Source organism: Mesoplodon densirostris, chromosome 3 (assembly GCF_025265405.1).
Source record: "Mesoplodon densirostris isolate mMesDen1 chromosome 3, mMesDen1 primary haplotype, whole genome shotgun sequence".
Classification (NCBI taxonomy): domain Eukaryota; kingdom Metazoa; phylum Chordata; class Mammalia; order Artiodactyla; family Ziphiidae; genus Mesoplodon; species Mesoplodon densirostris.
The window spans coordinates 133,659,305-133,679,226 of record NC_082663.1 but is presented as its reverse complement, the minus strand read 5'-3'; positions in this window follow the sequence as shown (position 1 = coordinate 133,679,226).

Here is a 19,922-nt window from a genome sequence, read left to right as displayed (position 1 = left end):
ATAATATTTTTCTAAATTTAAAAATTTTTTTCACAAAGGATATATCTATATTACCTTAATAATCAGGAGAAAAAAACCTTTTACTTTTTAAAATAAAATAAAGGTCATACCACTTACCAATGGTTAATAAATGAATGGACAAGTTAATAAGTGGATGGATCAAAAAAAAACCCCAACTCTAAATTTCTCACTTTTACACCTGAAACTAACACAACATTGTAAATCAACTATACTCCAATAAATTTTTTTTAAAAAAGAATATTCAACTTTAAAAAAAAGAAAGTAAATTTCTCACTTTTCTTTTCTATAAAAGGAATGGGGGGCTTCCCTGGTGGCGCAGTGGTTAAGAGTCCACCTGCCAATGCAGGACACACGGGTTCGAGCCCTGGTCTGGGAAGATCCCACATGCCACGGAGCAGCTGGCCCTGTGAGCCACAATTACTGAGCCTGAGCGTCTGGAGCCTGTGCTCCGCAACAAGAGAGGCCGCGATAGTGAGAGGCCCGCGCACCGCGATGAGGAGTGGCCCCCACTTGCCACAACTAGAGAAAGCCCTCGCACAGAAACGAAGACCCAACACAGCCATAAATAAAAATAAATAAAAATTTTTTTAAAAAGCAAAAAAAAAAAAAGGAATGGGATGAGGTCACCATTATATGTAGTAAAATGTCCTTATTGAAAAGGCTTTATATATAAGATGGACATGAACAACACCAAGTTGAGTTTATTGTTGCCTAGAAATCTGCTGATAGAGTAGATAACTTTGAACAGTGACATTCCCATTTACCATGTTTACATTCATGAGACACATTTCCATAAGGGAGACTGATGCAGATGATCATGGGGAGGGAATATTTATTCAAGGGAATATAGTCTGTGGGCCTGGAGGAAAAGAAGGTAGATGAGGGATGAGAGATGGTGTCTTAGGGCAGATGACAGTGTGCTTGCATGTGATTTATTAAGGGAGTGCTCCAAGGAGAAACTGGTGAGGGAGTGTGGGCAGTAAAACATGATGAGGAAGAGGCCAGGCAAAGGTGTGATTTGAGGCTCAATCCGAGCCTGATCCCAGGGGGATCTCTGGAATGTAATTGACACCTTAGAGTTGGCCCTGACTTGCGGCAAGAGAGCTGGGTTTTTAGACTCCTGCCCTAGTTGGTCACTGGCTCTCAGGCACTTCTGGCTCTCTGAAAGTGAGGGCAGAGCAAATCCGACAGCCTGAGGCAGGCCTCTGCAGAAAGTAGCAGGTGTGATTCATCAGAAGCAGAGCACACAGAAGCTGGCCGAGGGATCACAGAAATGGTGAAGGGGATCTGAGGACTCCGGGTGGAACACTGACAGTGCCCACTACGGATGGAGACTCCCTGCAGACAGAGGTCCTGGCACTTCAGATAACTTGGGCTTAAGTAATAGCCCGTGGGAAAGAACTTTAGTCAAGACAGACAACATGGCTCTTAACCTGCTCCTTGCTGGCAGTTGGAGGAGGGACTCATGCGGCTTTTGGTCACAGATACCTCCGTCAGCTATCATTGGGAAGGACTGATAGATGGTTTCAAATCTGCATGAGCGGCTGGGGGGAAGTGTGCATTGTATTGACCGTGTAGGAATTTTTTGACATACATGAGGAATGAAAAATGACAGTGTTGTTGGGTGGGGTCGGTGCCCTTATGAAGACGTGACCGGAGCGGGAAACCCCCTTGCCCTCTCTTACTATCATCTCCGCTGGAATCCAGCCTGCCTGCTTCTTCCTCTCCCTCCCTCTCTCCTGCTAAGGGCTAGAAGGCCATAATTCAAAGTTTCCCAAGGCCTGCATGAGAGGAAGCACAGGGAAAAGACTTGAAGAGAGTCGACCCAGGTTCAAAACCTGACTCTGTCACTTACCCTGAATCTCAAGTTCCTTAAATATAAAATAGGGAGTGATAACACCTATACCTATGAGGACTATACTGAAGTTAGAGGGGATCGCAACCTTTCTGAGTCTTAATTGCTTCATCTATACAATATAATGTAATAAAATGAATGATAAACAATGATGATGATGATGACAATGGTGATCATTCTTACCTCTCAGAACTGATGTTGCGGGAGGGAGGAGAGGTGTGTTAAAGTACTAAATGTAGCAGTGTGCTGTAAATAGGTTATTGTCCTTGGCCCATCCTGGGTGCCCCTCCACCCCTAAGTCTCCTTAAAGGGAAGAAGAATGGGTCTTTCCACTCTTGCCACTACTGATCAGGATATTTTTCATATAGACTTGGAGCCCATTTGAAGTGCTGCATCTTGTATTTTCTAATAGAAATCCTACTCTTTTCCTTCCAGCCATTGTGAGCTTGTGACCAGGGCTGTCTCTGGGTAAGGAGACACAGAGCCCTCCAGAGGGTGAGAAAGCCCATCAGGCCAGGCCTGCTGGGCCCAGGTGGAATAACTATGAATGAGGTAATGTCGAGGGCTTTCTCTTTCTCCTGGTAAGTGCCCTGGATGAACCTGGACCTGTTTAATTTCTAGGCCAGAAGCACAAATTGAATTCTGTACCATATGCACTTGTTGTCTCTCCCTTTTCTGCAAGAATCTAGATGGGAATTAATGGGCTCACTCTAAGAGGGAGAGATGTAAGGAGTGCCATCGAGTCCTCTGTGTTTACAGCGCTTGAAAGGATGGAGCTCTAACAAGTCTAATTTAATCTTGGCTCAAGTGAAGGTATGGTGAATTCCAAGCCAGGAAGAATAAACTGGCATGCCATAGAACATTAGAGATAATTTAATTCAACTCCTTCTCTCAGTAGATAAGGAATCTGAGGCTCAGGGGGTGGAGAGGGGGCACTGGTGTGTCCACGGCCACAAACCAAATTACTGCTGGCTGGGACAGGGACCAGCGCTCTGGGCGCTGTCATTCATTTCTGTGCCGTTGTCATGATTTTTGTCATATCTACACACCATCTGTACATTTATTAACATTGTTTCTTTAATAATTGAATTGACTCTATTTTTTATTCCTAAATAAATTAATTTTGAAAGGAAACTGGTGCAAAGGGAAAGCAAGGATCGTTTCCCACAAATAAAAGGCAACCATAAAAATAAATGCTATGAAACAAAGCAATACAAATTTTAGCAAGTTACCGCTATATGTGAAGAGACCACTCACTCTTTCTTTTAAAAGGGAGAGCCTCAATGCTAAAGAAAATTTAAAAGGAAGTACCTTTTAAATAGGAGAGGACTCTTTTTTTTTTTTTTTGGTTGCGCCGCACCGTGGCTTGCAGGATCTTAGTTCCCCGACCAGGGATTAAACCCGGGGCCTTGGCAGTGAAAGCGCAGGGTCCTAACCACTGGACTACCAGGGAAGTCCCAGGAAAGGATGTTTTTTAATGTGCTGTGGACCACTTAAAATCCTCTCTCATATGAAGAGTGACTAAGTTTATCAGGAAAGAAAATGGGTGTGAAAGTTTCTATGGAAGTCTAATACTTTACCTAGGTTAGAATTCCAATTGTCATTTGCCTTGAGCAAGTTACTTAATCTCTTTCTGCCTCAGTTTCCTCACTCATAAAACGGGAATAAAAGTATGTGTGTGCCATGGTATTGTTGTAAGTATTAAATTAGACAGTACATATAAAGCCTTAGAAGAGTACTTGGCACAGAGCAAGCACGTGATAGCAGCAGGTATTACTGTAATTATCATTATTCAAACTTAAGTGGTATTTACTGTCTAGCAGGATTAGAAACTTTATTTGTAAAGGTTTACATACTAAATACTTTGCCTCTACAGTCTGTGTGGTCTCTGTTGCAACCACTCATCTCTGGCACAGCAGAGAAAAAGCAGCCATAGGTAGTACATAAACAAACGGGCATGGCTGTGCTCCAATAGAACTCTATTTACAAAAATAGTCAGCAGGCTATACAGGTTCTGCTAGAGGCTCATAGGTATGGAAAACAAAAACAGGTCAACTTATTCCATGCAAATGGAAATCAAAAGAAAGCTGGAGTAGCAGTTCTCATATCAGACAAAACAGACTTTAAAATAAAGACTATTACAAGAGACAGAGAAGGACACTACATAATGATCAAGGGATCGATCCAAGAAGAAGATATAACAATTGTAAATATTTATGCACCCAACATAGGAGCACCTCAATACATAAGGCAAATGCTAAGAGCCATAAAAGGGGAAATTGACAGTAACACAATCATAGTAGGGGACTTTAACATCCCACTTTTGCCAATGGACAGATCATCCAAAATGAAAATAAATAAGGAAACACAAGCTTTTTTTTTTTTTTTTTTTTTTATTTATTTTTTTTGCGGTATGCGGGCCTCTCACTGTTGTGGCCTCCCCCGTTGCGGAGCACAGGCTCCGGACGCGCAGGCTCAGCGGCCATGGCTCACGGGCCCAGCCGCTCCGCGGCATATGGGATCCTCCCAGACCGGGGCACGAACCCGTATCCCCTGCATCGGCAGGCGGACTCTCAACCACTTGCGCCACCAGGGAGGCCCAGGAAACACAAGCTTTAAATGATACACTAAACAAGACGGACTTAATTGATATTTATAGGACATTCCATCCAAAAACAACAGAATACACTTTCTTCTCAAGTGCTCATGAAACATTCTCCAGGATAGATCATATCTTGGGTCACAAATCTAGCCTTAGTAAATTTAAGAAAATTGAAATCATATCAACTATCTTTTCCGACCACAATGCTATGAGACTAGATATCAATTACAGGAAAAAAATCTGTAAAAAATACAAACACATGGAGGCTAAACAATACACTACTAAATAACTAAGAGATCACTGAAGAAATCAAAGAGGAAATAAAAAAATACCTAGAAGCAGTGGCATGGACATATATACACTACCAAACGTAAAATAGATAGCTAGTGGGAAGCAGCCACATAGCAAAGGGAGATCAGCTCTGTACTTTGTGACCACCTAGAGGGGTGGGATAGGGAGGGTGGGAGGGAGGGAGATGCAAGAGGGAAGAGATATGGGAACATATGTATATGTATAACTGATTCACTTTGTTATAAAGCAGAAACTAACACACCACTGTAAAGCAATTATACTCCAATAAAGATGTTAAAAACAAAAACAAAAAAACAGGCCAACTGCTTTTGGACGATTTTGAATAAAATATCTACCTACGTGAGGTAGCATTCTATCTCATACCATAGCCCAAATCTCAGTTTTTGAAGTCATCCTCACACACCTGAAATGTAGGTTTTTTCTTACTACCTGCCATCATATTAACTGCTCCCCAAATGGCCAGGGGACTGGACAGCCACTGAACTTGAGCTAGGATCAAAGTTAAAAGCAGAGGTTCCGGAGTCAGAGTGACTTTAGTTTGTCGCTCACCCTGCAAGGGGTGTCATTTTTTTTTTACACAGGAGGAAATTGCAGCTCAGCGTGGTGGAGTTATTTGCCCAATGTCACACAGCCAGCAGATTGACATCTGTTCCACAAACATGAAATTTGGTTCCAATTCAGAAATCCCAGGGCCAGCTGCATGTCCTCATGAGGCTTCCATTTCCTGTTTGGAATCTCCATGATAAGGGAGGGGAGAGCTTGTGAAGGATTGATACAGCATTGGAAATGATGCTGATGGCTTAGGCATGATTGTAACCTTGGGAGGAGGGAGAATGTAGTCCTCAGAGACCATAAGATAGAGTGGAAAGTGCATGGGGCCAGACATGCCCCCTCTCTCACTGGGGAACCCTAGTTGTATACGTGGGCAGTTCTTCCTACCTCTCTGTGCCTCACTTCCCCCAAATGTAATAATAAGCAGCAGCATTTATTAGTACACAGGGCACAGTGTTTTCCAATACCTTTATCTCATTTTCTCCTTTCAACAACCCTGAGATTTTTATCCCCATTGCACAGATGAGTAAGGTGAGGCTCAAAAAGTTTGTTTCAATTGCCCAGGGTCACAGAACTAGAAATAGTGCAGCTGGGATTTGAATGCTAGTCTGTCTGGTTGCAAGTTTTTCCAGTGCAAAATATTCCTCACTGGAGTCTACATCCTCTCTGTGGTGAGTCTGCAAATGAGGAGGATGTACATGGATGCTCTATAATTCTCGAATCAGAGCTAACTCAGGTTGCACTCTTAGCATGTGCTCGGCACTGTGCAAAGCCAGTCCTGCCAAACAACCTTACGAACGGGGGTTGTGGTGGGGGCGGGGGGTGGCTAATAACATCCTCTTTCTGCATATTTGGAAACTGAGGTTCATAGACTTTATGAAACTTGTCCAAGGTCACTCATCTACTAAGAGGCAAGGGTAGACTTTGAATTCAGGTCAAACTCACTCCCAAGCCCATGATCTTAATAGAGTTTATCATTCAACCCAGGACACTTTGGCCCTATTAATAATTACGCCAGGATAGCAGGCAGAAACAGGGATGTGTGGTCATCCCAGCTCCTGGCCACTGGGTTCTCCGCATCCCTCAGGACCACCATGAATCATGATGACATGGAGAGGAAATCTACTACAGCTGGCAGCACCACCATTTTAACCATTACAATTAACACTTATATTGATCTTAGGAAGCATTTTGGGAAAGAGGTCAAGTCCTGTGGAAATAAAGCATTTGGGGTTTGGTGCTTGAGATTTTTGGAAGGGGTGCCTCTAGAGCTGCTACAAGAAGTAGTCAAAGACCAGCTGGCACACTCCCCTGACAGACCCCCGTTTCCCTTCACTCTCTGACTACAGGCACTGTGTGAAAAAGAGAGGTTAAAAGAGTGCTCCAAGGAAATGGAGATGATAAATGATTTTAGCTTTGCTATGATAAGAAGACCAAGGAATTTCTTAGATTCAGAAAAGAGACCATGGGGCCTCCCTGGTGGCGCAAGTGGTTGAGAGTCCGCCTGCCGATGCAGGGGATACGGGTTCGTGCCCCGGTCTGGGAGGATCCCATATGCCGCGGAGCGGCTGGGCCCGTGAGCCATGGCCGCTGAGCCTGCGCGTCCGGAGCCTGCGCGTCCGGAGCCTGTGCTCCGCAACGGGGGAGGCCACAACAGTGAGAGGCCCGCATACCGCAAAAAAAAAAAAAAAAAAAAAGAATTAAAAAAAGAAAAGAGACCAGACCATCATCAGGCTAATGTTTGAAACCACACATACCTCTAACTCAAGGCTAGTATCACATGGGGTCAGTGCTTGTAGCTGTCTCCACTGGACACTTGGAGGCATGTGGGGAGAATTTTCTGCATCAGAATTCCCAGAATTCTACCCTAAAGGCCTTACCTCTTTGGGTAAACATTTCATTCCTCTAGGAGCCCAGTTTTAAAAATAAACAACCTTAGAACCATTTGAGTTCATTATGGTGGAACTTATTACATATCAGATTTCCTTTTGAATTTGACTGTTGGCTGGGATGTAAGAAAGGTAAATTGTGATAGAGAAATGGGCATAGGGGAAGCTTTAGGACATGGGATTTTGCCAAAGGAGTTTACCTTAGCGTGGGGTCCTGGGCAGCCAGGAGGCAGCAAAAAAGGTTTTGACTAAGTGGTGCTCCGCAGAGCAAGAGTGTTGGGGGAGAAGATGGCACTAGGGGGTAAAGTCTATCACTGCAGCCTTGACCATGCAAAGCTCCAGGGCAATGAATCCACAGAGAATGGCGAGGTCATGGGAGTCAAAGTGGTAAAAGGCAAAGAGGCCAGGGAACTAGGACCCTGGGTGGCTGGGGAGACCGCAAATGTGAGACGCCAGGCGAGTTAGTCACCCTGTGATGCCTCATCTACCAGGCAGGAAGCTTGGCTGAAAATGAAATCATCTCTGCGGTCTTTCAGCTTTAATACTAAATGCGATTCTAGATGGCGTGACTAAGTGAATCTTGCTGTGCCTAAGTGGGTGGCTTAGAGCTAAGAGGCTCTTGACTGGAGTGCAGGCATGACCCAAACCATGAACCTCTCCCCTCCACGTTATCCCTTCTCCTCATCTTAATCCTCTTGATGACCAAGGGAGCTTTTTTTTTTTTTTTTTTTTTTTGATGTACGCGGGCCTCTCACTGTTGTGGCCTCCCCCATTGCGGAGCACAGGCTCCGGACGCGCAGGCCCAGCGGCCATGGCTCACGGGCCCAGCCGCTCCGCGGCATGTGGGATCCTCCCAGACCGGGGCACGAACCCGTATCCCCTGCATCGGCAGGCGGACTCTCAACCACTGCGCCACCAGGGAAGCCCCCAAGGGAGCTTTTAACTTCTTGTCCTATTCTTTTTTTTTTTTTTTTTTTTTTTTTTGCAGTACGCGGGCCTCTCACTGTTGTGGCCTCTCCTGTTGCGGAGCACAGGCTCCAAACGTGCAGGCTCAGCGGCCATGGCTCACGGGCCCAGCTGCTCCGCGGCATGTGGGATCTTCCCGGACCGGGGCACGAACCCGTGTCCCCTGCATCGGCAGGCGGACTCTCAACCACTGCGCCACCAGGGAAGCCCCTTGTCCTATTCTTTTCAATCTATGGGGAGAGGGCAGAAAAGAAGGGCCAGCAAGAGGGAAGGGTGGCTGGGCAAAGGCTTCTGATGGGCCGTACCTGCCAGGGTCCCACCTTGGCTAAGAGGGAACTGAGAAAAGTCAAGATCCTTGACTACCAACTGCAGCAAAGAGAAAACCTTATCTGGAGATGGCCCAGGGACTGACCACAAAGTCTGGGAAAACACACTGGAAAATGTCAGCTAAGACATTTAGCTTCTCAGTGCTTTGCTTTTTCATCTTTAATGAGGAGTCAGGGGCGGAGTAATGTTTAATGGACATCTACTCACAAGGACTGGCTGGGTGCTTTACGTGTTATCCCGTTTAATCCTCACAACGACCCTTCAAGGGAAGTATTATCTTCATTTTACAGAGGAAGAAACAGCAGCTTAGAGCAGATAAATCATTTGCCCAAGTTTATACAGCTGAGAAGTAGCAAAGCTGGGATGCACACTGGGTCTAAGGTCCAAGGCTGGTCCACCAGGATGATTTCACTGTCCCTTCAGGTCACCAAACAGGCTCTGGTGTAGGAGGGGGAGGGGGCAGACTGCCTGAGTCCAAATCTCATTTACGAGCCTGTCATTTAGGGCAAGTTACTTAACCTCTCTGAGCCTTAGTTTCCTCATCTATACACTGGAGGATTAGGATAGTTCATACCTCTTAGATTTGTTGTAAGGATTAAATGAGATGAAGTGTGTAATGGGTTTACTGGCCTGAGGCAAATGCTACATACTTTTTAGCTATTATTATTATTAATATTGTCCTTAAATTGTATGCAAACCAACACACAAATAAATCTGTGGCTCACTTGGAGTCTACGCTGGGTGGGATCTTCTGATAAATCCCTGCTGGATTCAAGTGCCATTTGTGAAAGCAGCCCCACCCACACGCAAAAAAACCCACAAACATTTTGATGTTTAGATGGTTCACAAGGAGCTTTCACAATATTTCAGCTACTATTTCAGCACAACTAATCCATGAGGTAGGGAACACAGATAAGGTAAGACTTGAGTCACACAGCTGGAGGTGAAACTAAAGCTTCTTTTTTTTTTAAACTCCTAAACCCAGAGCTTTTATATACTATGTCACGGAGAATGCAAACGAATTCTCTTAGAGCCTTCAGGTATATGCATGCATGTACATCTGGATAGATAGATGGCTATATTAATGAGGAAGGGGGAAAGAGTGAGCCCTGGAACATCCGAGATCCAGGAAGGGATACATTCAAGCTAGGCTCACCTCTCCCCTCTGGAATTCTTGAGAATGTGGCTTCTGGATTTAAACTTGGAGTGACTACCCCACTCTGTGTAATTCTGCCTCTCGGCTGTGTCTACCTGGACCAGGCCAGGTTCACTCCTTCCCCTCAGCCTTTCCCCAGGACCTGGTATCCATCAAACCCCACTGGGGACTTGTTCAAATGCTTTCACCCTGATATGCTGCCTTCCAAAAGCTTACTGGATATGGACTGAGGCGGATCTCCAGGAGCAGCTTGGCTTGGTGTCGGGCACGAGGCTTTAGGAGGCAATAACAAACATGTTTCCATGTCCCAGCTGGGCCTGCTTGGCCACCCAGGTGCTTCCCTCCCAGGGTCTGTGTTAAGCCTTTGGCTGTAGGAGGCAGAGCCGCAGCGAGCCTTCCTGTCAGTTCTGCGGCGCCACAGCGGCCCCTCGTGGCTATCAACAGAACTAAGGCACTCCTGTCTGGTCTCTGGGTTTTCTGCCCTTTTTTTCCCGTTTAGATGTATTGAGACCTACTGCGTGCCAGCCACGGTTCTAGACACCCTGGACATATCAGTGAACAAAACAAAGTCCTCTCCCTCATAAGGTTTACGCTTTCTTGTGTGAGTTGGGGGTGGGAGACAGAAAATATACGTGCATATATGTGTAAATGTATGTTGGATGTTCAGAAGAACTATATGAAAAATAAAGCAGGGAGGAGGGTTAGGGAGGGGGAGGAGGATAGCCCTTTTCAATAAGGTACAAAGCCTCACTGATATGGTGACATCTAAGAGGGACTTGAGAGAGATGAGGGAGGGAATCCAGGTACATGCAACCTCAAGGATTAAAGGCCTTGAAGTGAGAAAGCACCTGGCCGTTTTAGGAATAACAAGGTGGCCAGTTTGGCTGGAACAGACTGAGTTGGGGAAGAGCAGCAGGAGATGCTGTCTGAGAGGTGTGGGACCAGATCCCACAAGGTACTGGGCCTCCAAGTGTGGCTCCCTCCCCCCTCCCCCTCCCCCGACCAGCAACATCAGCGTCACCTGGGAACTTTTGAGAAATGCAAATCATAGGGCCCTGCCCCAGACCTACTGAGCCAGAAACTCTGGGAATGGGTTCCAGCGGGGCGGTGTTTGAACAAGCCCTCCGGCTGAGTCAGATGCTGTCGCAGTGTGAGAACCACTGAGGCGAGGCCTCCTGGGCCATCTCAGGAACCCTTCTACTCTGAGATGAGAAGCCATTAGAAGTTTTGGGGCAGAGGAGTGACAAGATCTGACATAAAAGAACAAAACCACACTTGTGCCCTCTGGTCCTACCCCCAGAGGTTCTAATTTGATTAGTGTGATATGGGCTGGGCATTGACATTTCTGAAACTTTTCCAGGTGATTCTAATGTGCAGCCAAGAGTGAGGTCCCTCTGGTTTCTGGGTCGAGAATAGGCTGCAGGGGGTCAAGGGAAGACGCAGGAAGCTAAGCTGGGAGGCTACTGATGTAATACGGCTGAGTTGGGAGGCTATTGCTGTAATACAGGCGAGGAATGAAGGGGGCTTAGACCAGAGCAGCAGCAGTGGAGGTAATAGATCCAGATTCTGGATCTATTCTGAAGGTAGAACTATCAAGACTCTCTCATAGATTTGATGCAGGGTGTAAGAGAAAGTGAAAAGTCAGGATGACTCTCAGGTTTTTACCCTGAGCAACTGGAAGGACACGGTTTCCATTTGCTGGAAGGACGCGGTTTCCATTTGCTAAGGTGGGGCAGACGATGTGAGGAAGAGGTTTCCCTGTGGAGGGGGATCAGGAATCTGATTTTGAACATGCTGACTTGGAAATGTCTATGTGAGATTCAAATGGAGATGCTGACTCGGTTCAGGGGAGATGTCCGGGCTGGACATCTAAGTGTGTGAGCTGTCGGTGATGGTGTTTAAGGTAAAAAGGCTGGCTGAGATTACTTAGGGAGGGAGCGTAGATGGAAAAGAGAAGTTCAGGGGAGCCCTAGGGGTGCTCCAATGTCAGAAGGAAGTAGGAAGAGAACCAAGAGCCAGTGGTGTCCCAAGAACCCAAGTGGTAAAGTGTTTCAAGAGAAAGGTACTGCTCCACTGTCACAAACAGCTGACCAGGCAAGTAACGTGGGGATTGAGAACTGACCTCCGGGTTTAGCAGCACTGAGGTCACGGGGGACCACACTGACTGAGAACAGCGTCAGTGGAGGGGTTGGGAGAAGGGCAGAGGCCTGTTTGTGGAATGCGAGGAGAGGAATTGGAGACACAGGACCAACAATTCCTTTATGAAATTTTGCTGTAAAGGGAAGGTGTTGGAGGAAGATACAGTCTAGAAAGGTCTTTTTTTTTTAATATGAGAGAAGTAACAACATGTTTCTATCTTTGTTGGGAAAGCTCTTCCAGCTCAGGGAAAGATTAGTAGATATTTTAATAGCAACAACATACATTAAGCACATTTTTATGCTCCTGGCACTGTTTAATGTTGCACATGAATTATTCTCCTCACAACATAACGTTTTCTCCTCACCACAATCTTATGAGACATTTCTATTATTATCCCCAATTTACAGCCAAGGAGTCTGAGCTCTGAGAAACGAACTAATGTTCCCAAAGACACGCAGCCAGTAAGAGGGGAGAGCAGAGGTTCCATCCTGGAATTGCCTCTAGAGCTAGAGCCCTTGACCCCTGCTCTGCAAGACCCAGCTGTCGGCCTTCCGGCACGTGGGCCACCCTTTTAAATCCCTGCATTTTGGGTGCTCAACTAGAAGGGAAGAAATGACTCAAAACGGTACCAAAGAAACCAACAATTAATTAGAAGTAATCATGCCTACAGCACTGTTATAAAGTCTCCCAGTTATAACTGGGAGGAAAGCTTTCAGTTATCATTCCCTTTACACTGTCATGCCCAATACGATGTTGCTGTTTACTGCCTGGAACATCCTGGGCGCACAAGCTGGCTTTGTTGGTCCTGTTGTACCTGTCTGCAAGGCACAGTCTCACAGGTTCCATTAAACACGTTTCCGTCCTTTGTTGCCAGCCTTGATGCTCAGATGTACTCCCTACCTCTTCCTCATAGAGCACCCCTCTGTACTAGGCTGGGTGACCTCCCAGCTCAGTGTCCGCTGGTGGACACTGCTGTAACAGTCCATACCCTTGGTAGAAGCAAAAGGAAATAGCATCTGTACTGGGTTTAACCGTGTCCCCCGCCAAAGTTTATGTCTACTTGGAACCTTAGGAACGTGAGTTTATTTGGAAATAGAGTCTTTGAAGGTGTAACTAGTTGAGTTCATACTGGATTAGGGTGAGCCCTACTCCACTGACTGTTTTCCTTATAAGAAGAGAAAACAGAGACACAGACCCTCAGGGAGAAGGCCATGTGATGACTGAGGCAGAGATTGCAGTGATGCAGCTACAAGCCCAGGAACACTAAGGATTGCTGGCAACACCAGAAGCTGGGAAGAAGCAAGGAAGGATTCTTCCATAGATCCTTCAGAGAGCATAGCCCTGATGAACTTGATTTCAGACTTGAGTTTCCAGAACTGTGAGAGAATAAATTCCTGTTGTCTTAAGCCACCACATTTGTGGTAATTTGTCGTGGCAGCTTGAGGAAACTAATACAGTACCCACTGGTCAAAACTTGGCAGTACTCCTGTGAAGGATTATGTGGTGTCCCCATGTGCTATGCAATTAGTGCAGCACTGCATTGAGATCACCATTAAGAACGCATTAAGGAGAGGCACAGAATGATACATCTGGGAGGATCCTTGGAGACAATGTAGTTCAGCCAGCTTCTTTTAAAGATGTGGAAGATAAAGTCCAAGAAGGGCAAGAGGATTGTCCAAGGTCACATGGCTATTTAATTGCTGGGCCAATATCTGTTTGGTTTACATTGCATCCCCTGTAACCTAGAACCCTGCCTTGTACCTAGCAGGTGCTCAATAAACATTTGTTGAATGAAGGAATGAATGAATGGAACCCAAATGCCTGATCATGTTCTCATGTTCTCAAGATCAACATTACTTTGTTTAAATTGGCAATTCTTTTTCCCCAAATGCTAAGATTAATACCTACCAGCTATGAATTGATTTTTATTGTTGAAAATGTCAAGGCTTCTTGGAGATCCAGCCAGAGAAAATTTCTAAAACTGAAGCATAATGCCTCAAAGGTTTTCCTTTACTACCTAAGAAGGACTTTCCTGTTCCATTGGACATTCATCTTCAATAAATGGCTGTTTCATAAATATAGTGCCACCTAAATTTGCTAATATTATACCAACCCACTGACTCTAGTTATATTTAGCTTCGGGCCTTGGAGATAAATTCCTCACCGGTTGTTCACAAGCATAGAGGCAATATGACTAAGAGCCACCACTTATAGGTAACTACAGTATGTCAGATATTTGGATATTTGTTAGGCACTCTGCTACATTATCACCTGTCTTCACAGTAAAGATTGATAACATCTTTCAAGGTATTGATTGTACCTGTGTTGTCCAATAAGGCAGCCACCAGTCTTGGAAGGAGCTCTTTTTGGATGTCTGACGTTAACAGAGACAGGCTGATGGCTTGGTGAACACACAGGAGGATGCTCTTCTGGGTTTTAAAACTTATAAGAACTTATCTTACAGATAAAGTTTCTCAAGTGTGCAAAGAAGTATGTCCAGAGATATTTTTTTAGAAAACTGTTTGTGAGACCAAAAGATTGGAAACATCTACAAAGTCCAACAACAGGGGTTGGTTAAACGGCACATTCTATTAATAGGATGCCAGAAAGCCACTCAAAAGAATGAGGCAGATTTATAGGTATTCCTATGGAAAAATGTCCAAGACATAAGGTCTGAACAGTACAGTCCCATTTGTGTAATAAATACAATGATATAAAATAGAGAAAGGAAGGTGGGATGTTATTGTCTTATTTGTGTAAGATATAGATAATTATGTAGAATATATGTAGAAAGAGAGGAAGGGAGGGAAAACATTTCTGGAAGAATGTATAAAATACTGTTCATATATGGGGAGTATAACTAGGGATCAGGGGTGGGAAGCAAAGAAAGGATTTTTTTAACCTAAAACCTTTCTATACTGTTCATATTTTTAAACAATGTGCATATATTAAACTTATTTAAAACCCAGTTTTTTAAAAATAATAAGAAAAATGGAGGGTGTATGACTTGCTATTAATACCCTTGAGGTCTACAAAGAGACCACAAAGAAACCATGCAAGCTTATTTCTGCATGGATGCTCAGAAATTAAGGAAATGTTGGCTCTTAGCAGAATTTATACTGATACATGCAAGCTCAGGTTAATAACATGCTCAGAATAGATAGGCTAGGGACAGTGTCACTGGACACATTCAAAACAGAGTTTGGCCAAGCTGTTAGAGGAAAGATACTCCAGAGCACAAATGTTGGACAGATGGATGGTGCAAGATGCTTCCCAAAATGTTGCTAAGTCTCAAAAGGATACAGAAAAATGAAATATGTGGAATGAGTTCTTAATTCATAAGGGGCCACTTTTTTCCTGAAGGAAACATTCATTTCCAATTTCTTTTTCCTGCTTTAGTGGGCCAATATGTGAGCCAGCAGATATTAAGCTGTAAAATTACAGAGCGATCCTAATATTTCCTGACTGCGTTGTCTGTGCCAGGTGTTTTAGCCCTCACAATCATCTGTGAGGTAGAGCGTTCACAAATAGGTAAACCGATATTCAAAGAAGTTAAGTAACCTGTCCAAGGTCACTTGGTGAGTAGGTGATGGAGCCCCGCTTTGAGCTTCCTGCCTGCTAAGCTATGTGCATCTCAGCATTCCAGGTGGAGTGGCTTGCACAGACATCATCTTATTCTGCAGGAGAGGAAGCTAAGGTCCATGGGGGAAGAGACTTGCTGAAGGCCAGGGTCCATCCTGGTAGTGGCCAAGGCAGGCCTGGAACTTGGGCATCTGCTCCCAGTGCATGTTCATCCACTTAGTTCTTGGGTATATGGGGGTATTTCAGATAATGTCGAACCAAATTAAATCAGGCTCTTACATATACCATATTGTAAGAGGCCTCCAATAATGAGGTTCCTTTCTGAAACCCACACTTTCCCAAACTTGAACATCCTCTTCTCGATTTTTGTACTGTCCCTATGGCCCTGAGCATCACCTGTCAATTCCATACTTTGTGGAAGGTTGATAACTGTGGCACCACTTATCTTAATTTCATTTAAACCAAAAATATGTGTGAAAGCATAGGTTTAGTGGTTATTTTCTTCTAACACATATTTTGAAGGGTAATGCTGATTGTGTTACTCCCCTCTTTAAAAGAAGCATTTAATTTGTTTTTAGAATGAAGTCTCAGATTCCTAGCCTGGGCTTATGGGAGGAGGGGTCTGCAATCTGGTTCCCTGACACTACAGCATCATCAGGAGACTTGCTGGTCTTAATTTTTCTGCTCAAATGCACCTTTGTCTCACCATTCACACCCTCTGAACATGCTTTTCCATCTGCCTGGAATGTTCTTCCCCTGAGCAATTTGTAGGAATCAGCTTAAAAGCCATTGCCTTGGGGAGGTGCTTCCCAAGCCCCAGGGCAGGCCTTTGAGATTCTTGTCACACTTGTACTTCCTTGGTCACTGTAATCTTTCCCAGCAGACTGTGGGCTCCAAGAGGGCAGGAATCACATTTCTCTTGTTTATCACTCTGGGCAGAGTTCTTAGTGGCCAGCCTGCAGGTACTGTGTGTCTTACTTGTTGATTAAATAAATGAGAGAAGAGAAAAAAAAAAAAAAACCTATGCAATATACATAAAAGATCTCAGGAAGTATAAAAGGTCTACACATCTGTGATTTCAGAGTTTATCACTATTTTATACCCAAGTATGTAATGTAAGCTTGTAATGATATTCCAAGTTATTGACAAAAGGCTCTGCTCAGTGTGCTGCCAGAGAAAGTGGCACTGAAATTCATTTGAAAACTATTTCCATTAAAACAGTCAAATTGAAAAAAATTCTTCTTACAATGGGAACATTAACTATCTGAAAAAACAAAACACTTAGCAAAATACCTATTGATGCCAGAAAAACAAAGCATTACTCTACTTTGAATTAACAAAAGCTGTATTTATGAATTTTTATATTACAAATGGGTACATTTCATTTTCCTCCATCTTACTCAGTCCCCAGGAGGTTCACGGGTAATAAAACAAATGAATTTCTTCTCCATTAGCCTGTCATCACCACTTTCAAATGGCTCCTTGCCCATACACTCCAATATTTTTCTCATAATAAGTGGTAAAGCCTTCAGCCTTCTCATTTATCTTAACCACGTCCTTTGTGTTCCAGAAAAGATAAGTAGTATATTACCTTCCATCTACATCAGGGAAGGAGGTAAATTGAGGCAAAGATTCTAAATGATTTCTTTAAGTTTACACAATTAACCAGTATTCACCCATCCATCTATATCAGTGATGCAACAAATATTTAGTGATTGTCAATTTAGCGGTGCCAGGCTCTGTTTAGTTGCTGATAATATAATAGGAAATAAAGTAATGTCCTTATTTTCATGTAGCTGATATTGTAGGTGGGGGAAATAATATAATAAACAAGTAAATAAATAATAAATAACCAATATCTAATAGAGTGATAGACTGAATTTGTGTTCCCCCAAATTCATATGCTGAAATCTAATCCCCAGTGTTACAGTATTAGGGGGTGGGGGTCTTTGGAAGGTGATTAGGTCATGGGGGTGGGCCCTCATGAATGAGATTAGTGCCCTTATAAAAGAGACCCTGGAGAGCTCTCTCACCCTTTTCCACCACGTGAGGACACAGCAAGAAGACAGCCATCTCCAAGCCAGGATGCTGGTTCTCACCATACACCAAATCTGCTGGCACCTTGATCTTGGACTTCCCAGCCTCTTGAACTGTGAGAGAGAAATTTCCGTGTTTTTTTTTTGAAATTTCCATTTTTTAATCCACCCAGTTGATGGTATTCTGTTATAGTAGCCCCAGTGGACTAAGACAAATAGTGACAAGTACTATGGTAAAATTAACAGTTATTATTAGAGTTATTTAGCCCTGACTCTAACCCCAACCCTGGGGGCACCTACTGTTGTATGGTCAGGGAGGCCTCTCTGAAATGGTGACAGCTTAGCTGAGATCTGAATGCCAAGAAGAAACCAGTGAAAGGAACATCTTGGGGGAGATATTCTAAGCAGAGGGAAGAACAAGACCGAAGGTTTTGAGGTGGGAGCAAGCTTGGTGTGTTTGAGGAACAGCAGGGAGGTCAGGGTGGCTGGGAGGTAGAGTGAGGTGGGTGGTGGGTGATGAGCGTGGACACAGGAAGGAGCAGCTCATAGGGAGTCTTATAGGCTATGGTGGGGAGTATGGATTTTCTTCTAGAATTTTCTTCTAGTGACAGGAGACACTATAGAACATAAGCAGGAGATGACATGCTTTTGAAAGTTCACTCTGGTTGCACTGCTGAGAATGGATCACCTGGGGCCAATAGTGGGGAACATCAAATAGTACAAGCAAGAGATGATGGTGTCTTGAAACAGGATGACATCAATGGAGGAAGAGAGTAGTGGATGGATTAGATATATGGTTTTTGAAGCAAAACAAGAGAACTTGCTCATCTATTGGACATTGAGAGTAAGGTAAATTGAGTCCAGGATGAAACTGATTTTTGTCTTGAGCAAATGACTAGATGGTGGTGCCATTTACTGAGAGAAGATGGTGGAGGTAGAAACTGATGTACGCTTTTATCAGGTTAGGGAATCAAAAATTCTGTTTCAGATATATTAATTTTGAGATGCCTTTTAGAGGTGCCTGGCCAAACGGTGATGGGAAGTAGGGAGGTGTTAGATCCACAGGTCTGGAAGAGAGCATTTAGAGCTGGAAATATCAATTTGGAGTCACCAGTGTGAAGATGGTATTTAAAACTTTTTAAAAGTTTTAAATTTAAAAGTCAGTGATGTCTCCAAGGAAGAGAGTGCTGTTGGAAAAGGGGCAGCCACACCTCCAGAGCCCTCACCCCCAAGTCCCACATTAACCAATGTGGTCATATACTCAGCACAACAGTTTTGTCCCCCCTCCCATCCCATTAAATAAACATTTACTGTCTCTTCTATACAAAAGGTGTTACCCTAAGGAATAAGGGGCTACAAATACAGGTGACTAGTACATGATGCCATCTCTCAAGTTGCTCATAAACTTGTAAGGAAGGAGTAACTATAATATAAAAGGTAGAATGTTACTGTATTTCCAAGAGAGTGGAGGGCTCTTTAAAAGGTAAACTTGGGAAGACAGGCTGGGAGCAGATCATGGAGGGTCAAGAAATTGGATTTTTTTTTTTTTTTTTACTGCTAAGACAGCAGGGCACCATTGAAGATTTCTGAGTTCCATGACCAGATTAACACCTTTCCTTCCCTGTCCAAGGCTTATTCATCCTCCTGGTCTGGCTCAAATCTCACCCCATCCACAAGGTATTGCCCACCCTCTGCTACCACTCACTTTTCATCTTTAACTCCTTAAGCTTTTATTACCTAGTGCTAATCCATTTAGCACTTGATGCCACACTGTCTCTTTCAGATGGTTTATTTGTAGGAACATCTTACTGTTTCAACAGGCCTATACATTCCTTCTAAGCAGCATTCTATTATGCTTCTGTCTCTGGCTCAGGAGAGAAACATAATAAGCCCTCAAGCAATGCCTGCTGCTGCTAGTGTCACTTCTTCAGGGGATTCTTCTCTGACCTCTGATGAGATCGGATTCCTTTGTTCCAAGCTCTCAGAGAATCATTTTCTAGCACACTTCTCAGTTTTTAATTATCTACCCTACATGTGACTTTTTGAATAGGATCTGTCTTCCCATAGGCTGTCAGTTCCCAAAGAGCAGGGACCACCTCTGATTTTGCTCATGATAGTGTCCCTCGTTTATGTGCAACAAACATCTGTTGAAAAATTGAATAGGCATAGCCTTAGGTGTTCAAAGGGTCAAGGGACTTGAGCAGAGTAGACTCAGGCATGGTCCAACTGCCTGTAGTTTCTGAAAGAGCAATGAAATTCACATGGCAAAACTACCCCTCAGAGGGAGTTCCTCCTGATAAACTTCCCTTCTGCTTAGGGACAAACTCTTTCCCAGGGGGTGGCTCTTCTATGGTAAGGAGGCCCCCTTGAAGGCTGATTTATCATCACTTAGGACACTTGAGTCCTCCTTCTCACACCGCTAAGCAGGAGGCAAAGCAGAGTGTTTCCAACTGTCAGGAAGAAGTAGCACGCTGGCAGCAGCCTC